We start from the raw sequence: 20,051 nt of genomic DNA on the forward strand, positions 1-20,051 counted from the left end.
CCCAGGTGTCTAAAAAAGTTGCTAGCTGTCTCTGTAACCCAGGACTTCCTCCCTTCATCGAAACTGAGAGGACACTAAAGCATTGTCTGCATATTTTTGGCCTCATACTGTCACGTCTGCGTCTCTGCGTTTCCCTTCTTGGGCCACCTCCCCTCTCTGCGTGTGTGTGTGCGTGGATATTTGCCTCTTGTATTTCTCCTTCCCTCCTGTATTTATTTCATTCTGTCCTCTCTGCTGCTGGTCCTCCCCTTCCAGTCAGGGTGAGGGATCTGTGCGCCTCCCCATTGGTTCAGAAACAGGGCAAAGTCCCGCCCCCTCCTCTCTCTCTCCGTCTCCGCGAGGCAGAGTGAAAGTGTAGGAAGCAGGCAGACGTGTTGCAACAGATGGCTTCACCAGCGGCGGCTCGGCGGCTGCAGCACCGCCGTTAGACACACTCGGATGCAGACAGGGAGGGAGGGGAGCTCGTGAGCGTGGCTGTGGAACAAATCAAGAAAAAAAGGAAGAGAGGGAGACTTTTACCTCCTCCTCTGCCTCGGCTCACAAACTCACTCTTCCTCTCCAGACACACAGGAGCACATGCCGGTGTGAGCGCAAGTTTAAAAAACATTATTTTATGGATTTCCGAAACTAAGGGGAGTTATGGAGGTGGCGGTGTGAACCCAGCCTTCCTCCCCTTCCTGCCGGAGGGGTCAGAGGGGAGAACACCTGCTGACAGTGAGGAGTTCCTGAAGGAGGCGACGCAGCCGCAGGAGGAGGAGGAGGAGGTACAGCACTGTCTTCATGCTTCTGCAGGAGCGCCTGTGTGTGTGTGTTTGTGTTTGTGTGTGTCTTCAGTTCTGCTCTACTTCACTGTGTGTCACTTTCTGTGGTCAGAGCTGTTAGTCAGAGCAGCTTTGTTAATGTGTGTGTGTGTGTGTGTGTGTGTGTGTGTGTGTGTGTGTTGCTCCACTTTACCGATGTGTTCCTTGCATTAGTTTTGAGGCCATCCTGTACTTAGACTTGGTTGCAACTGTGTTTCACGTGCTTTCCCACCTTTTTCAAAGTGTGTGTGTGTGTGTGTGTGTGTGTGTGTGTGTGTGTGTGTGTGTGTGTGTGTGCATTTATTTATTGCTTCCTGATTGCTGAACACGTGGGAGTGTGTTATAGCTGCGCAACACTGAGGCCAGTCAGGATAGACGGAGAGGGAGGAAAGACAGAAAGAAGAGGTAGATGAATGGAGGGAGGGAAAAAGGAAGGAAGGGAGGAAAGCTGTTCCACCCAGCTCTGTTTTTATTATAATCATATTTTTTATGCTCCACTTTACCTAAGTAAGTAACAAAGGGCTTCATGGGGAATATAAACCGTGAAAAGAGGCTGTAAAGAGCAACTCAGACCAATAGAAACCATAAAAACACAAGAAGTGTGCAACAACTACAGTGAACTGAGACGTGACACACACACCGTGCTGAGTTATGTGAGACTCCATGAATCCAGTAACAATAACTGAGCTCTTTCAAAAGCTCCGGGTGGAAAACGGTGACTTTGTTGTGTAATTATGCTGAACTCATGAAACGAGTCAGTGCTGCACAAACTTGTAATTGTTTTATACAGCTACACTAATAAAGTGCAGACACTATAAATATTCACACGCTGTGATTGGACGACACTGCAGACCTGGATAACTATTGGAGACTGAACGGCTCATTAAGATGAAACGAACTGTTTTGTACATGACTTCATGATAATGATGCTGCGTAGCACCTGTGTTTTGACTACATGTGTGTGTTAACCTGTTGTTGTGTGTGAGTGATGTAAATTACATCAGAAGGTCGGTGTGGGGCTCCCAGATAACCACGAGCCTCCAATAACACCCAGCAGGTCACTGATGGAGCGTTCAGGGTCAGGGGACGCAAAAGCTTTTAGTAGGAAAAACTGTGACGCTGTGTTTGAGGCTTTATTTGAAAGGTAACATGTTCCAGCCACGGGCGACCAGCAACTGATTGGAAATTAAGCTCACAATGAAACACTTTTTATATTTCTCCCCTTCGAACCATCTAAGCAAAAACTTTCACTGCTGACTGACCCTGGAAGACTCGCCACAAATGCTCCAAACATTCATCTCTCTCACTCTCATGAGTGAAATCAGACGTCCTCCTCTGCACCTGTGCATGGACCAGTTTCAGAATGAATACTTTGCGTGAACCTGGTGGAAAAGGTTGTTGCGATCAGTCCTTTTGTCGGCTTTGCTGTTTGTTGGGTTGGAATTCTGTTTTTTGCTGAATTAGAAAAATGAACTGTTCCCCGTCAGTACTAAGCCCCGCCCAACAGTTGGCCCTGAAACACCTCCCTGTTTATGCTCCAGTACTTCCTGCCTGGTGAAAACCTTTGGGGCAGATCTTTAAGAATTCAATATTGTTGTCTGGCCAAGAGAGCCGAGATCGTCCCTGCAGTTTTAGTTAATTATGCTGTAATACAACAATTTGGAGCCGTGGCAAAAATGAGCCAATGACAATCATCAGGAGTCAGAGACGGTGATCCAGATTGAAAAGGCCGGAAGACTGACACAGTTGTGATGTTTTGGGGGGAAATTATGCAATAAAATGTGATGAGCGATTGAGATATTATTTCTTTAGTTCCTTAGAAAGATGTCAGATATTTGTTTATAGAACTTTTGGTTTTGAGATAATCGACAGTTTTGCTTTATCTTTGAGCGCACTGATTACTAAAGACAACAGATCAAAGTATAAAGTTGAGCAGCAGCAGTACACTAAAACCTGTCCTCTGCACCTACTGTGTGTGTGTGTGTGTGTGTGTGTGTGTGTGTGTGTGTGTGTGTGTGTGTGTGTGTGTGTGAGAGAGATGGTGGAAACCCAGAGACCAAAATCGTAATAATTGTCAACACAGTCCCCGCCAACACTGACCACTTCAGCCCACACACACACACACACACACACACACACACACACACACACACACACACACACACACACACACACACAGCACGGGGTAAATGAGGCTTATGGCTACTTTGCCACCACTGGAATGTAAACATTCACTGACCCAGACTCTTTAAATATTAACAGACACACACACACACGAGTTTTACGCTCGCCACTCAGCAGAATTAATATTTAATGCCAGTAAGTCCTCACAAAACAACAAATAGAAAATACTACAGCGTACCAGAGTATTCAGAAATAAACAATTTTCAGCGTTTGTCCTCCTAAACTGAGGAGGAGGAGTCAGTGCAGAGGAGCTGCACGGAGTTAATACGTTGTAATGCACTGCAGAGCCACCAGAGGGCAGTCTCTGCTGTCGGATGAGGCTGCTGAGCTCGCGAGCTGTGAAAGAAGGCGAGCGGTAAAGAGAGAAAAACACAGCCACCCTGTTTGGAGGCATCGGGGGTTTAGCCCCATTGATCGAAGTCAGCCAGCCAACACGGAGGAAGCTGTGCGGCTAAAGAGGGTAACGCTAAAGACTCCACCCCACACAGGTCATCGCTGCGTGAGCCACAGGAACAAGTTATAGGAGGTCATTCGGATTTGTGTTCACACCTCTGGACACCACGTGGCACTTCTTTGTGTTCGCTGTGTAATTGAGTGTTGTGTGTTAGGAGGAGGCGGTAGAGCAGCAACAGGTGCTCGCCACCCAACTACGTGGGTTCTCCAGCGTTGATCTTTGGAAAAAAATATAACCAATCATCTAAAAGAATTGATTAGTTTAAAAAGTAATAAATAATAATCGATCTGCATATTATGTAGGATTCATTTTCTGCAGCATTTTTGGCTGCAGTAAAGAATAAAGCCACAGTCTCGTGTTATAACAACGACGTAATTGTGTCATAAATGAACTACGTGTAAAAACGCTCATTAATAATTAAGGTTAATGTTGGTCATGTGACACACTTTCAGTAGCTGGACCTGCTTTCTAAAACATGTCTGTAACTACCATGATGTCACCGTTGGTTTCCATGGTTCCCAGGTGTAGTTTGAAGCCTCAATCGTATGTTGGCCACTGATTGTTGATTTTTGGGGGGTCATTTTTAAGTATTTATGATTTGTTTTGTTTTTTAGTCAGAAGTGGCCATATTTGGACGAGAGGTTTGACTGTTAAGCTCATGACACAGAAGTGACACCTGCTAATAAACAAATTCTAGAAACCAAAACCTGTGTAAAGACTTGTGGGATTGTCTGAGTGACGTGTCCGGCCATATTCTTTGTTAGACGATACCATTAAAAATGCTCTGAAAGGCACAAACACAGTGACTCCATTTAGCAGCGGTGAGGCTCCGCCTGTCAGTCAAAGCGACCACGCCTCTAACTTCGAGCCCATGAATAAGGCTGAATAATTTAGTTATTAAAGAAACTGATGCCAGTGTTGGTTTGTTATAAAGCAGGATCAAACCCACAGATTTGATTTCTGCTTCTAATTTAACCCACGAGTCTGTGGGAACTGACCTGCTGTGGGAGCCTCTAGTGGCCATAAGAGGAACTGCAGTTTTTGACACTTTTGTGCTGGCTTCATTTTTTAAAAAAGTGTTGTTAAAAAAGTCGAACACTGTCCACCTCTGTGCTTCTGTGTTGTCAGGTTTGTGAAATGAAGCGAGCGGCTCAGGGCTGTGAGTTTTGTGTGTGGTACTTCTTGAGGCTTTGTTTCATATTGATGGGCGGTCACGCTGGTTTCCCCTCCATCGCTGCTCTTTGCGGAGCTGCACCGGCGCTGTGGACTCACACTGTCTGCACATATTTCAGCTTCTTTTCTTTAAGTTTGTCGAGAGTGAAATAAAAACTGAAGCAGCTTCAGGACAGGTGGCTCGCTGTGACGCGTCACATCTGTGTGTGCGTGTGAAGCGATGATGACGATGACACTGGAGCCTGGAGCCGCTTCACATCGCTGTTGTCCTTTGACCTCCCGCCCTTCTGTTCCTCTCGCTGCACTTCCAGTGTTGTCACTTCGTGTTTCATCAGAGACTTCAGCTGGTTTGTGTCACGTGACTCTGTCTCCACATGAGCTCAGACCCGTTTCAACAGTCAAAGCAGAGAATGTGTGTTTTTGCACATGAACAGAGAGTGCTTTAAAAGAACACACAGCAGTCACATGAGTGATGTCATGTTGTGAGTCTTTTTGTGTTGCAGATAGTGAGTCTGGTCTCTAAATGTTGATTAAATATGTCACGCAGTGAAACAGCTGCTGTGTGCTGTGGGGCGCTGATTGCCAGTCGAAGCATGCTGAAATGAACTGCAGCATTATGTTACATTTGGCTCTCAACATTATTTTAAACTGTGGTGTGAAGTTGTTCAGAATGTCAAATTGAAATGTTAAAATCGCTGCGTGACACTAAATATGTATCAAATTTGCAAAAAGGGTCGATGTTCCCACAGAAGCCTCACGAGACAATTTTCAGGCTTTATTGACAATCGAATGGTCGAAAAGCTCCAACCTGAGTGAATCTTGCTCTGGGCAGCCTATCAACACCCAGCTGAGCTGCTGCAGTGCTGCTGAGCACAACGACGTCATGCCCGCACGTCAGCTGATCCTGCTGAGCAAGGTCGATACCATGGCGATGACGCTGGGTGACCTTCGAACTTGTTACAGGTTGGAGCCTGACACATGTGCAGGGTCTCGCGCACACACACACACACACACACACACACACACACACACACACACACACACACACACACACACACTTCCTGTGCTTCGGTTTGTTTTCGGCACTTTCCCTCTTCCTGTTCTTGCCCTTTTCTTCTTGTTTATTTTCTCTAATATTGATTCATTTGGAAAGTCGGCGGTTTGAAGCGTGCGAGGCGGCTCGGCTTCTCTCTGTGTGTGTTTGTACTCGTATACCTGCCTCTGTGAGGACCAATGAGATTGCTTTTCCTTACAAAGTGAGGACATTTTATCCGGTTCTCAGATTATTTCAGATCTTCAAAAAGCTCTTTATGGTTCCGACCTGATAAAAAGAGGTTGGGTTTGGGTCACGTGCAGATCAAGGGTTGAATTTAGTTGTGATTTAAAGGTTTTTGTAGAGTTTCATCATATAGGGGAAGAAAGAAAAACCTCAAAAGTCCCAGAACCACAGCTGTGAAGCCAAAACGTGCTACATTATGCTGTGTGGATAATAAAACATTGAGAGGAAATTAGGGGCAAAACTACCTCTCAGGAGTCATCTTGGAAACACCTCCAGGCAGCTCTTTGGGTTTTTTAGAAGGCCTTAAGTTCACATTAGCATCTCAACCTGGGTTTGTGGCCTGGTCATTGTCTGACTCCTTGCACCATAATGTTGATTCATGCCATGAATATACACTGCTCCAAAATTAAAGGAGCAATTTGAATACAGTAATGCTGGGCGTCTGTAGTGATGTGTTAGGAATGGAAAGATGCCACATCATTTCATGAAAGTAATCAACCTTCAGGGCTGAGTTCAAAGACACCTGATGTCTTCGATGGTGCTCCGTAGTTTGGATGGCCCCCACGTGCTCGTACGCATGCCCGAGAACCTCGGACCGTGCTCCTGATGAGCCGATTGAGGATCCCCTCCCAGATCTGGACCAGGGCATCACTGAGCACCTGGACACTCTGAGGTGCAACCTGGTGACATCGGACAACAAAATGTGTTCTGTTAGATTTAGGCAATGCAAGTCTGTGGGAACCAGCCAATGATATCACTGTCACGTGGGGCGTGACAGTGGGTCCAAGGACTTCATCCCGATACTTAATGGCAGCGAGAGAAGTCTGTGCAGGAGACTCAGCGGCTGCACCTGTAACACCAGTCTGATTAAAAAGTGCATCAGGCAGTGATGCAGCGCAGCAGTGGAAGTGATGTGTCACCACCTGATTGGGCGTGTGTGTTTGGTTTATTGTGCGGAGCGTAAAGCACGCTGAGCGTGCATGATGCTCTGAACCAGGTTGTGACTTTGGACTGTTTTCATTGGTTGGAGATTTTAGTCAGTTTTCAGCTTGTAGTTTGTCGTCTGCATCAATAATGTGATTGGACGGAAATGTTGTTGTGTCGTTGGTCTTCTAATAACATGTCGTCTGGTCTGTTGATCTCTGGAGTTCTTCTGAAATTTACAAATTTTATTGAAAGTTTTCTTTAAAAGTTTTTTCTTAACATCCACCCAAAGCTCCTTTTTTATTAGTATTTTTCCATTTTATTGTTTTATTATATTTGCTTATCTTGAGTGGTCCTAATATTACTTCCTTTTTGTTTTGTTTCTTTCATCTTTAATTCATGTTTTTTCACTTCCTGGATGTTTGTTTCCTCACCTAGTTTTGGTTTAATTTGAGTTTTTTAACTGAAGCCTGCATGAATACTTTCCATGAGCTCAAGTCTGCTTGGTTCAGAGTAACAAAAATGTTGTTACAGTGGGTGAGCGTGAGGATCCACGTGCCCGCCTGTGTTTTTGTTTTTTCTTGACCCCTTGTTCGCATCTGCAGAGAATTTACATTACAATGCACCGAGTGTGCGTGTGCCCCAGCGGCAGAGTCCCCGCGGACTTCAAAGAAGTACAACGCGAATGCCTACTCAGCCGTCGGGTCTCCAGCTGTCCGTGTCCACGTTCAGTGTAATCTGGGCTTGAGTGTCCTCACAGGGATGGAAATCTCAGCATGTGTGAGCGACTGAGCGAGCGCCGGGTCACCGAGGTCACATGTAGAGATGTAAAGAACAGCAGGGACGCTTCTGGTCTTTAGAAACGAACACACACACACACACACACACACACACACACACACACACACACACACACACAGTGGGACGAGGCTGCTCGTCTCTGTTGTGGAGCTGTTTAGATTCCACTCAGCATTACTTTTTAATTTGCTTTATCGCTGCTCTGAAAGTGAAAACTCGTCTCTGGACTCGTCCACAGTCACACGGCAGCAGTCTGCTCGTTCCCTGCAGCTCTGAGTGTGTAATGAGATGTGCAGTTTACTCAATGTGTATCCAGATGGAAAACAGAGAGCATTTTGGACCCTGGAGACTTTGGGAGAGTAAGTGCAGGTCTTTGTGGCTGCTGGAGCTGCTTTTCACAGTGTTGGAGGTAAATGTTAAAAAACACACAATTAGACCAAATGTGTAATATTTTGTAAGGAGGGAGGTGTTATTGTGTCAAATGTGCTTAATGTAGCAGTTATTAATTCTACTCAGGACAGTTTTCGTTGACCTTTTTGTTGTTGTTGTTGATCCTCATGTTGAAATGGTCCTTACAGTTCAACATAAATGATACTTAATAACATTTTAGTTCAGCTTTCAAACATGTCCCCCGGGTGTTCCTAATAAAGCGCTCGCTGAGTGCAGGAGCACTGATGCTGATTGGGGCTGATGTATCACCTCTGTTTGCATCTCTGCTCGTTCTCACTCACATTAATATCTGTGTGTTGCAAAAGTGAGACTGCTTTAAAATATTTGAAGTAAAGCTTTAAAAAAAACCTGACAGATGTGCTCCTCCTGCACGTGCGTGATGCAACAAGCACCAAGAACCTCAAACAATCGACACAAACGGCGTCTCCGGCTACGCCAAAGGGAAAAGGAAGATATCATGCTGGTAGCAAAGTTAGGAGGCAGCCTCAGACTACAGAACCTCAAGAAAAGGAACAATTATTTTAGTGAGTAATAAAAGTGTCAGGACAGAATAGAAATAAAAAAATAGAAGATTATGTCTCACTGTGTCACATGAGTCTATTTACTGTCGTGTACTCGCTGGCAAGGAGACTGCTTAATTCAAAAAACCCTCAAATTAAACATACAGAAGCATTATAAATAGAATAATGCAGAAGGTGGCGTGCAAAATCACATTTGCATGGGCAAATAATAGAAGGATTACATAACTGTCATCATGCACACATTGATATATATAAATCATCAAGAGTGAAACAGCATATTGTGGAATGAGAGCCATAAAAACGTAACATGTTTTTCAAATATAACACAAATGATTGAAGGTAGAGTTTTTTTAATTCTAGCTGCAGTTACTGTTGCATGTTATGCCCTTCAAACTCAAACACGGCACCCTCAGCTCAGCTAATGGGAAACACACACACACACACACACACACACACACACACACACACACACGTTGGGTATTCATATGTTGTGGGGGCATCTATTTTACGTAATGCTTTCCCTAGTCCCTTAGTCTAACCATCAAAAATGAATACCCATCCCTTACAATAACCTAACCCTGACACATTTTTGTATCTCAAAAATGCCTTCAAACTTGTGGAGACGGGCATTTTGGTCACCACAAGTATAGTAAACTTCCAGTTTTTGGTCCCCACAAAGATATGAATACACACACACACACACACACACACACACACACACACACACACACACACGTGTGATACAGAATTTGATCTGCGTCATAACATGGAAAGTAAAAAAAAGGTGCCAAGTAGCCCACGTGTTGGTGTATTTGCATTTTGTTATTTCCTCTGCATGTGAATGGAAAAACAAACTGTCTGTTATCTAAGAGGTTCAAATTTCACATCCAGGAAATCCCGTGTGGACCTGATGCAGGGCGCTGAAGCTGGTGCGTGTAAATATTGCATGCAAAGGGAAAGATGTCGTAGCGTTCTGAGTCTGGATGATTGTGTCCGTTGTGTTTAATAAACTAAAAAAATCTGCTGCTGACATCAGTAACCACAGATGTGAACGACACTCGGTCGGTCAGTGTGTCCTTTGAACATTTCATTTTATTATTATTCCTGTAACATCATCATAACACTGTATTAAATGTAGTAATCACATTACTGTTATCTATCAAACTAATATGTAGTTACTGTTGTTACATTCTTTAATTATCTGCACGATGGGTGGTAAAAGAATTTGGGAAGGAAAATAACAGAGTGGTATCCAACATTTGAGCAGTTTGAGCAGTGGTGATGTGAATGCAAACTTTACTGCACGAAAAACAAAAGCACGACGTAAAGTTCAAACTGCAGGTCAGAAACAACCGTCCACAACTGGACAACGCGACATTGACTCTTTAAAAGCTCCCGCCAAGACTGCATGCTAACACCAAGCTAGCAGCAAGCAATGCCCAATCCAAGCAGCCGGAGCAGATCCTAACAGGAAACAGGCACACTGCATCTCACGCCACGCTGTGCTGTAACACAACAGAACAGTTACTTTATGTGGGTAGGTTCTCACTCATCCAGGTCATGGTAACCTAGAGAGAGCTGAATGAAACCACTGGTGAGAGCTTGCCCGACCACCCAGTGTGACCAATAGGGGTCACCTGAGGTAAGGTGCACGGGGAAGGATCTCAAGACTGAAAGCTGATAGCTGGTGTCACAAGCCATCACCTCTGTCAGCCATGTAACAACAACAACAACTACTTCATATGGGGAGTAGTTAATGTAGTAAAATGTAATGCATGTAATGACCTCAGCCCTGTGGCCTTCAGGGTCCTTTAAATCTGCAGGTGTTTCTGCTGTTCGGCATCTGGTCATGCAAAGTCCCAGTCAGGATTAATGGAGACCGGATTCATATTCCTGAGTCTGAATGGGAAAAACCATTACTTCTGTTGACCCCTGATCTCTGATAGTTTTCTGATATCATTTCTGTGGACAATGTTTGCAGAAACTCAACCTTCTCCCAAGAACATTTAGCCTTCCTCTTGTTTTAGGCTGTAAGAAGACATCAATCTTTGGGATGTTCTTTTTCCGTTCGTCACCTTCTCACTGTGACTGCAATGACACCTGCGGCCTCCAGGGAGCGCCGACAGCATTCCCAGTCGTTCCCTTCTGAGCCCCGGCACGCCGCAGTGTTTTCTCGGCGGTTCTGTTTGCCGTGTGACTTTTCATCAGCGTCTCATAAATCGCCTCATAAATCTCCTCCACTTTAATTGTCCTTTTCACTTTGTTTCATTTAGACAGAAGGTCACTTAGGCTGTACAAAAAATACAGCTGGAACAGCTCTGATTGGTGTTCGCCCTCCTCGCACTGTTATATTTAAAACCCCTCCTCGCCCTCCCCCTCACTGTAGCAGAATTGATGAAATTGGTAATCGTTATAGACCGCTGCTTTGGAGCGGCTGACCTTCAGAGACGCTCGGTGAGAGCGATGGAGGGAGGCAGGAGGGGAGGTTTTAGTTTTTAATGAATGTAAATTCTTCATAGAGCAGCAGTTTTAAAGCGCGATGCTCTCTGCAGCAGCAGTGGAGCCAAACTAACTGCAGGCTGTAAGAAGTCATTTGACTGTGGAACATCCACAACTGCTGTGATAAATCAGAGACAAAGACGACGAGGAGAGGAGGAGTCTGCTGTTTAAATGGTAACACTAAATCCACATTTACTGCCAGAGGTTTCTGGGCCCAGTCTGAACCTGTCTTTGCTTTTCCTGTGAAAATCTGCTAAATCTGCTAATTCTGTCCTGAGCAATCAATAAAAATGATTGCTTTTTACTTCATGCTCTCAAACTCTACTGATATGAGCCGGTGTGGGAACCCATCGTCTGGTCTGCTGACTTAGCCTCTGGGGATAACGGCTGGTATTTAGTGTAGTCAGCAGTCATCAGGATTAAGCTTCTAGAAGCAGATACTGAAGGAGCTCATAAAAATGATATTTTCATTGTCAGGCTGATGGCTTTGAACAATAATCTGTACACACACTGTTTATTTTCTGCTTTACAAAGTCCGCTCCAGTTTGATGAAATCAGTGAGTTCTACATTTCTGTGGGTGAAGATCCCAAGGCTAGCTCCAAACCCCATCCAAAAAAGTCATTTAGGATAAAATGATTCTAGTTCTTTCTGCGTGTTGGTTAGAGCAACTATTTTATTTTGGTTTCTTCCCAGATGGTTGAGGACAGCTGAGGGGAAAAGAAACCTGTATATTGTGGTAGCGTTAGCGACAGGGTTGAGGTCATCACCAGCGATGACTTGGACCTCACAGGGTTAGAAGTTGGACAAGTGGACCCAATACTACAGATGGAGTCCCTTATATTCAGTAGTTTGATCAGTACAGAAGGCCAACGAGGTAATTATAATGAAACTGTATTCATATTTTATAGTTTTTATTCAGTTTGAGCAAGACTGTGGCTTGTTTGCACAAGATGTGTGAACAAGCTGTTGTCTTGTGGATAGAAGAAAAGCATCTTCTTACCCTCAGTTATTTACCTTGTATGTAAAATTTAACTGTGAGTGTATTAACTGAGGATAAGCAGCAAACAGCATGATGTGAGGTGAGCTTATTTAAAAAGAACAAATCTGTATCTGATTTCGCACTTTTTAGCTATAAAATCCTTCACAGGGACAAGAAAGTAAAAGAAAATGTCATAAAATCCGACTTTAGAAATCAGTCATCAAGGAGAGTTATAACCCGTGCGTCTCTGATGTGGTCTGTGCACGGCGGTGGGAGAAGTTAGAGGTGTCTTCTTAAAAGCTTAAAATCTTCAAGATAACATCCACGCGTTTTAGTGCCGCTGGCGTCGCCGAGCATGTTGGGTACGTCTGAAGTGGAAGTGCTGAATAAAACAGCAGCAGTCAGACATGATCTCATGATGGCCCATCGGATGGAGGCGCACACAAAGAGCTGGATAGAGAATTAAACTCTCCAGCACCGTCTCCAGGAGAGGTACTGATTAGGTCACTGTGTGTGTGTGTGTGTGTGTGTGTGTGTGTGTGTGTGTGTGTGTGTGTGTGTCCGTGGGGCTCCATTAGCAGTGACACGCTGTGCAGAAATGGAGCAGAGTGATTCAGACTGACAGAACAGGGTGAAGACAGACAGCAGGAGGAAGTGAAGTGAGTTTCACATGAAGGTCACAGATGATTTTCTTGTCCCCCGCGGGAAACCTGTTGGTGGTCGAAACGACTGTTACCACGGTCACGGACACCGACACCATCCCAAAATACTCTGCTTGCTTTCACTGCTTCATCTTCTACAGCAGGGACACACCTGATGACTGAATACTTGTAGAGTTCATGTCCTACAGCTATCCCGGGATCAGCTACCGGATCGACCCACATTTTCCAACATTTGTTTTGACAAAGACTTTTAAAGGACAGACAACAGTTTGACACCTGCTGTATAGTTTCTCTGATATCTCATGTCCAGGGGTTCGTCTGTAGGGACAACATTTTAGCAAATCCTCGATAACATTTCAAACACGTCTCTAAATGCCGTGCTGGGTTTACCAGCAAAAAGCATGAGCTCCTCGCAACTTTCCCAAAAAGCTGAATTGTCTATGAATCATTAGAAACTTCAGAAACTTGCTGTGTCTGTGTTTCCCTTACGATCGTGCAGAGGTCACCATGTTAACGCGTTACACCACCACTGTTTGGCAACAGTGTTACAGCGTTACTGTAAATACATTACATTTTTCAGTATTTACATTACAGTAACAATTATGCTGTTACATCCATTACAAAGGTTCTTCAGTTATCTTATTTTTACTGCACAAAAAGACAAGAGCATGATTATAAAAAGCAAACTGTATCCAAGACAGCAACAACTGCGTTAGACTGCTAACACAGCGAGCATGCTAACGGTGAGCTAGCCAAGAACCCAGAGTGCAGCCCAGCAGTCGGACCCTGAACTTCAACAGGTAACAAGTAGTAATTAAGTAATGTACTCCAGAAGAGTAACGGATAATGTGTAATATATAAACACGTCTCACACCTGCCTCACCTCATAAAGAACACTGTTATCACACAGTGAAGTGTCATTTCTCAGCATGATGTTTCCTAAATATGAACCAAGTAGTTTTTGTTTCATGATCTTAAAAATGAAGTAAAAACAATAAGTGAGTGTAAACAAAACGAAGGTCAAAGCTCCCAAATGATCCACATCTTCTCTCTGACCATCTTAGTGCACCGCCCCCCCTCCATCCTCCAAATGTGCACAATGGTTATATATCGCCCATCATCATCATCATCACTGCCGCTGCTTCAGGGCACTGCCGGCAGTATCTGACATAACAGTATTTCTCGATGCCCTGGGATGTCTGTTATCTTTTTCTCTGGCTTTTAGCTCTTTTTTTTTTTTCTAGATATGGCTATTTTTCCCCAAAAGCTCCTCATTATACGTGTAACATCTTTTTGTCCAGTGACTGCTCCCCCATTAGCACGTGATCGTGCTCTCACGCAGCACGCAAAGCTGTCTGTGACTGGACTCTGTCAGTGAGCGAGCAGCTGTTGCAGGGTTGTTTTAGTGGTTTGTTACCCAGATGTTGCTGTCAGATAGGTATGAAGAAACTCTGTCTGGTTGTTATGTACCTGGGGAACATTTGAATCTGATCTCAGTTTACTTCTGTTAGATTATAAACAAACACATTTTTCTATAACATATCTGCTCCTCATGTTGGAAGGCCAAGTGAAGTGTGTAATTGCTCACTTACAAAGAAACGAACAGTCTGTAATTTTTATTGTAGTTTTATTTTAATGCAGAGAAACAGAATATCAACTAAAAAATCCAGAAAAAAACAGAAAAATATAAAAGGTTACTTTGCAGTTTGGCTTTTCACTCCACATTTTGAAGGTTAGTTTGGCCTCAGACATGTTTTTTTTTTTTCTTTTCATAGGATCTCTGAAAAAAATCAAACGTACAGCTCTGCTATCACTTCCAACATAAATGAAGACAGGAAACTAAACAGCAGTGACGTTTGTAGGGTTACTGAAGTTGGGCTAGCTGGTATATAATGATGTGCTACGTGATCGCTAGCGACACAGCTATGTTAGCATAACATAAACAGTGAAGCTGGAGGACGAACACTAACACTTTTCCACTTATAAAAGTTAACGTGAAGGTTCCTCATGGTTAGAGAGAAATGCAATCGCAAGGCAGGATGCTGTAAACGGACCAAACTTCAGTCAGGAGAACAACTGAGATAATCCATCCACAATACGAGGTTAGTCATTAATATACTGCAACAACATGGGAATAGAGCAGCTGCCAGAGAATTCAACATTAATGAATCAATGGTACAGAAGTGGAGGAAGCAAGAAGAATGAGTTTAATAAAGTTTGATTTATCTGACTGCTTTGTTTCGCTTAATGTGCCTTATAATCCCGTGCACCTTATGGTCCGAAAAATACGTACTGCACGCTGCAGTTTAATGTTGCAAAGCACCTCTTTTTAACTTCAGTGGATATTATACATGGTTATGCTCAGGATATGTCAGCCCATTTCTACTGGAAATGCCTTTTGGTTAAACTTTCAGCAAGGAATTTGCATTTGCACTGTTACATTTTTATAAAGCTTTAATGTACATAAAAACCAGCTTCTTGTTTAAGTGAAAATAAATGGAAGGTTGTCTTTTTGCGCTAGTAATGTTGTGGAGTTGTATTTTGTCTCACATCAATTATATCGTCGGTTATATCGTTATCGCAAATTTTCAAATATATATCGTGATAAATATTTTTGGCCATATCGCCCTGCTCTAGTTATAAGTTTACAGCATTAAAAAGCATGTTAGTGTAAAGTTTTCCACATAAGCTTCACTTTTCACACTTTATTGTAGCAAAACATTTTTTATCCCAAATACAGGTTTTTTTCTTTTCTTCTTTTAGTGGTTTTATGGCACCGACACAGGTGATGGATTTATTTCTAAACTGTCCCAGAAGTAGCTGCAGGAGAGGAAGAAGGGCCAATATCATTAATGTTTAGAGAGTAGAGGAACAAAGGAGAAAGAAGACGAAACAAGGATAGAAGGAAAAAGATTAAAGGATGGAAGAGGTAAGGAAAAAGGAAGCAAAGGGGGAGAGAAAGGACAGAAAAGAAGGAGGGTGATGAAGAGGAAAGAAGGTGAGGATGAGAAACAACGATGGCTGAAAAGCTTTTCACTGAAGCATGAAATGAGAATTGGGGGATTCTTTTACACACTCGTGCACAAAATCTTGGACCCATCACCTCCTAAAAAAGCTCCTCCTCTCCTTTCTGACCTGGTGGCGCCTCCCTGTGTATGTGGAGGCGTCAGAGCAGCACTCGTCGATACGAAACAGACGAAGAATCTGGAAACTGGAGATTCTCTCAGATGTCGATCACTCTGCTCCCTCAGAGTGCTGCTGCTGCTCAGCGTTTCTTCAGTTTTCCTTTAAATTCATTTGCCACTTGCTTTTCTCTACAGATACTTTTCATTTATACACATGCACGTCCTTCAGTTTTTAAAAACATAGTGCCGTCAGAAAGAATCAAGTTAAGTGATATTAAATGGGCATTTGACATCCGTAGTGAACTCTGCAGTAAAGAAACAGGAAAGGTCATCTTACTTCAATGTAAAACAGAAAAAAATCAAAGCATCAAAGAGCTGCAGTGCATTCTCCAGCCAGTTACATTTGTACAGTTTCTGCCGTCTACCAACCAAAATCCACAACAAGACTTTTAGTGTGTTCCTCTATGAAGGCGTAGAACTGAACTGTGCTGTCAGTAATGCAAGGTTGCTGAATAGCCCTAAACTGACCCCTACTGGACTCGGCATTGGGGAATTTTAAAATATTTCATAAACTACCTGCTAAGCAGTTATGAAACAAACCATTAACCTTCAAAGTAAAAGCTGTGCAATTTTAAAAAAAAAGTAGCAAAGCTTTTATACCAAAGCTAACCATTCTCCGTGGTCAGTTAGCAAGTATTTGCAGATAAGTGCTCGAACTCGGGCGGTCGCGTGTCTCAAGCCTCATCTCAGTTCAGCTTGTTTCTCCGTGTTCTTGAGGGATGCCTGAAAACAAACAAGCCTTTTAAAATCTCACCGTTGAGGTGCAGAATTTAACAGTGCTTGACAACAGCTTTGACTCTCCCTGTTGGACTGATTGGCTAATTGTTAGTCGCTATGGCAATGCTCATTTGGTCAATTGTTTCAAGAAACAGCTGTTTCATGTTACAGTGCAGGACCGAGCCCGTCAGCTCAGCTGAGCAAATGGATTTAAGAATCAGCAACAACAAAACCTCCTCTGTTACAGATTCTCTGCTTTGTGTGCCATCCAGCCCACATCTACACTTCACGAGTATCCATCCTGCAGCTAATTTAGCTCAGAGAAAAAAGCACTTCCTGCTTCATGTTGCTGGGAATAACCGCAGTTCTGAAAGTTCAAGAAATGTTCGATATAACTCGTGTATTTTCTGCATGACTGGATAAAAGATGCTGTGCACGCTGAAAGAAAGAAGATCAGTCAGTTTCAGTGCTTGGACTTTATTTCAACTTTTTAAAATCTGACAGAAAAATGGAGCAGCATGCATCCGAACCTTTGCCGAAGATATTTGGCATTAAAGATCCAGCACCATAAAGCTGGTTGTTAATGTGAGACATTACGGTTGTTAGAACATGCTGAAACCAGTGTGGGCAGTGGATGTGGGCCTTTGGCGAGCACGAGGCCAGTACATACTGTGACTGTGCAGCAACAAATGACTACAGCACCATGTCTTTAAGCTTCACAGGAAAACTGTGTGCAGCAAAGAAACCCTGAGACAGTTCAGGGTTAATGAAAGCTACAGCAGTTTGTCCTAAAGTTAATTACCAGAGTTATCATAGTTTTAATTAGTGTCAGTGTCGTGCTTGTCTGGTCACAGCGCTTTGATCTCAATTAAAATCGCAGAGTTTGTGATTAACGTGATGATTGGAAGTTTTAAATCATGGATGGAGCAGTGTTTCACCCACACGGAGCGTCCGCCCGCGAATCGTAAACTCTCAAACTTTTTTTAGTTTAGTTTTATTTTTTATCCACCCAAGAGAATGATGACATCATTGATCGATTTACTATCGTGACCATCATTCTTATTTTGTTTTGTTTCTGCCAACCAGCCCTGGCCCTTCCTGTTCTGTTCTATCAGATATTTATTGTTCCAGAGAGTTTCTCACCCTGGGTGGAGTAACTACACTGTAAAGGCCTGCTTTACAGCAGGTTGGAAACTATGTGCTGCTCCATCTGTGGGATGTGGAACTCACTGGAGAGGTGGCTGATCACTGCTCTGGTATCCATGGTTAGTGGCCGTGAAGTTACAGTGAACACTTGTGTTACCTTTCACTGTTTCCAGTTCACTGTTGTGTTCTTCAGGCCTTCATCACTGGATACTCAAATTCTCAGTGCACACGCTTTTTCTCAGATGGACCATTGAAAGTATTTGACTCCACATACGCACACGTCCATCTTTTCGTGTGTCTCGTAGTTTTTGGCTCGTTCCAAACCTTGTTAAAATTCAGTTACTTTAAACGTGAGCGTTTAACCGTTTCTACCACTTTTCCCAACCACAGTAACTGAAAGTGCTCTGTTAGAAATCTCACTGAATCAGCTTTTAATGCAAAACTAAAAAGTGTGGTCAGGTTCTGTTTTTTTAGGTTTTTTAAAGTAGCCAACTCCTGACTGCACTTTGATGTGTGGTTTGATAATCAAATTCAGTTATGATAAGCAGGTACACGTCTGGATTTGGTTACGATAAAATGCCCAGCGAGCTCCGTCTGCAGACCTGCCGCGGCTGTTTGCAGGACGCCTTCTGCAGAGGGCGAAAGAAAATACATTTTTGCAGACAGACTGAGGTCTTTAAGTGGAATCAGGTGGATCAGAAAGTCCAGAGAGCAGGTTCAGGACCTGAACCTGCCTGAAGACCTCCACCATGTGGTTTCATTATCCAGCCACACACACCAAACCCCCCAAACAGACCACCAGCCCAGCTAATTGGAGATGTTGTATCACCTCCCTCGTGTCTTTTGCTCTTTCTGTTTCCCTCTCTCTCTCACACACACACACACACACACACACACACACACACACACACACACACACACACACACACACACACACACACACACACACACACACACACACACACACACACACACACACACGGTGACCCAGTGGGAGTTGGCAGCTCGGAGCGAATTGAAAGAGAAGGCAGAAAGTCATTACTTCTCTCACTAGATTGTGTGTGTGTGTGTGTGTGTGTGTGTGTGTGTGTGTGTGTGTGTGTGTGTGTGTGTGTAATCCCACCATCAGTATGCTGCTCATGCTTTGCAACAGAAGGGAGGAAATTGAAGAGAGAGAAAAAGAGAGGAGGGAGAGAATAGTAGGAGGGGGGAGGCGACAGTCCAACACGGAGTTCTTTTGATTACAGATGGTAAATGTGCCTTCAGTTACCACCTCCTCCTCCTCCTCTTCATCGTCTCCTCGCTCCTTCTCACTCGGGGGATTTGAGGTGGACGTGAGCGGAATCGCTGACTGCGGTGTGTGTGTCTGTGTGTGTGTGTGTGTACGCTCTGTACTGTATTTTGTATGGCGGTGGTTTTATTATGGAGCTAAGCTGGGGTCACAGAGGTCGTCTGCTGGAAGTTTTAAAACTGAAAGTGCTGTCTGTTACCAGGACGGCCTTATTATGACGGGGGGGATAATCCCAGTTATTTTGGCCAATAATTACAATTTGGCTTGTTTAACATAATTTTAATTAGCATAACACTTGCCATGGATTCAATTAACGTTTATAGAAGAGTTTTCTTGAACTTTAAATATATTTCAAATGAAAACAAACAAATATCAGAGAGAAGCAGTGGAAGGATACGGGGCCCTTCGGTCGGTGTGCAGCCCACAGTAACAGTATTAGTTTATTCTGAGGCCTCGTGCTGGTCCGGTGCAATCTAACCCTGGTGCGTGATACGCGCCTCTTATAAATTCTCCCTCTACGCTGCATTACATGCGACGTGCCCCACTGGGACCCCTTTATCTTTTCTTTTCTGCCATGAACTCCTTTCTTAATTTCACTTTAACTCACCTTTTGAGTTTAAGAACTAAAAACTAGTCGGTTAGGTTTAGGAAATCAGGGTTTGGGTTGCTTTGGAAGAAAGTGACTCATGCACACGAGCATGTTCTGCATCTCTGTGGGCTGCAGAGGAGGCGGGATTAGATGTTACACGCCACGTTTGTCGATCATGTACCCACCGCTGCCGTGCTGTCTCCGTACGGTTAGGTTTATAACTTAACATCGGTTGCTGACCTCGGCATAAGAGAAACAGTTTTGTGTTGTTCTTCTTCACTCCCAACAACACATTGAGGGAAATCTTAGATACCGTTAGAATGACAGTCTAAAACGGATTCGTATCAGGAAAACCTTTAGAAAATAGAAACGAACACCAAATGTGGATGACGCAAGAAC

General features: G+C 43.7%; 1 protein-coding gene across 4 annotated transcripts in view; it reads left to right on the forward strand.

The window, feature by feature from the left end:
* The first annotated feature begins 350 nt into the window (after positions 1 to 350).
* Positions 351 to 20,051, forward strand: part of sulf2b (sulfatase 2b) — a 105,614-nt gene continuing 85,913 nt past the window's right edge. For all 4 annotated transcript variants that reach the window (XM_026155034.2, XM_026155039.2, XM_026155038.2 and 1 more), the window contains exon 1: positions 351 to 764. The gene's annotated coding sequence lies outside the window, so the exon portion shown is untranslated. The remainder of the gene's footprint in view (positions 765 to 20,051) is intronic.

This window comes from Astatotilapia calliptera, chromosome 20 (genome assembly GCF_964374335.1).
Source record: "Astatotilapia calliptera chromosome 20, fAstCal68.1, whole genome shotgun sequence".
Lineage (NCBI taxonomy): Eukaryota > Metazoa > Chordata > Actinopteri > Cichliformes > Cichlidae > Astatotilapia > Astatotilapia calliptera.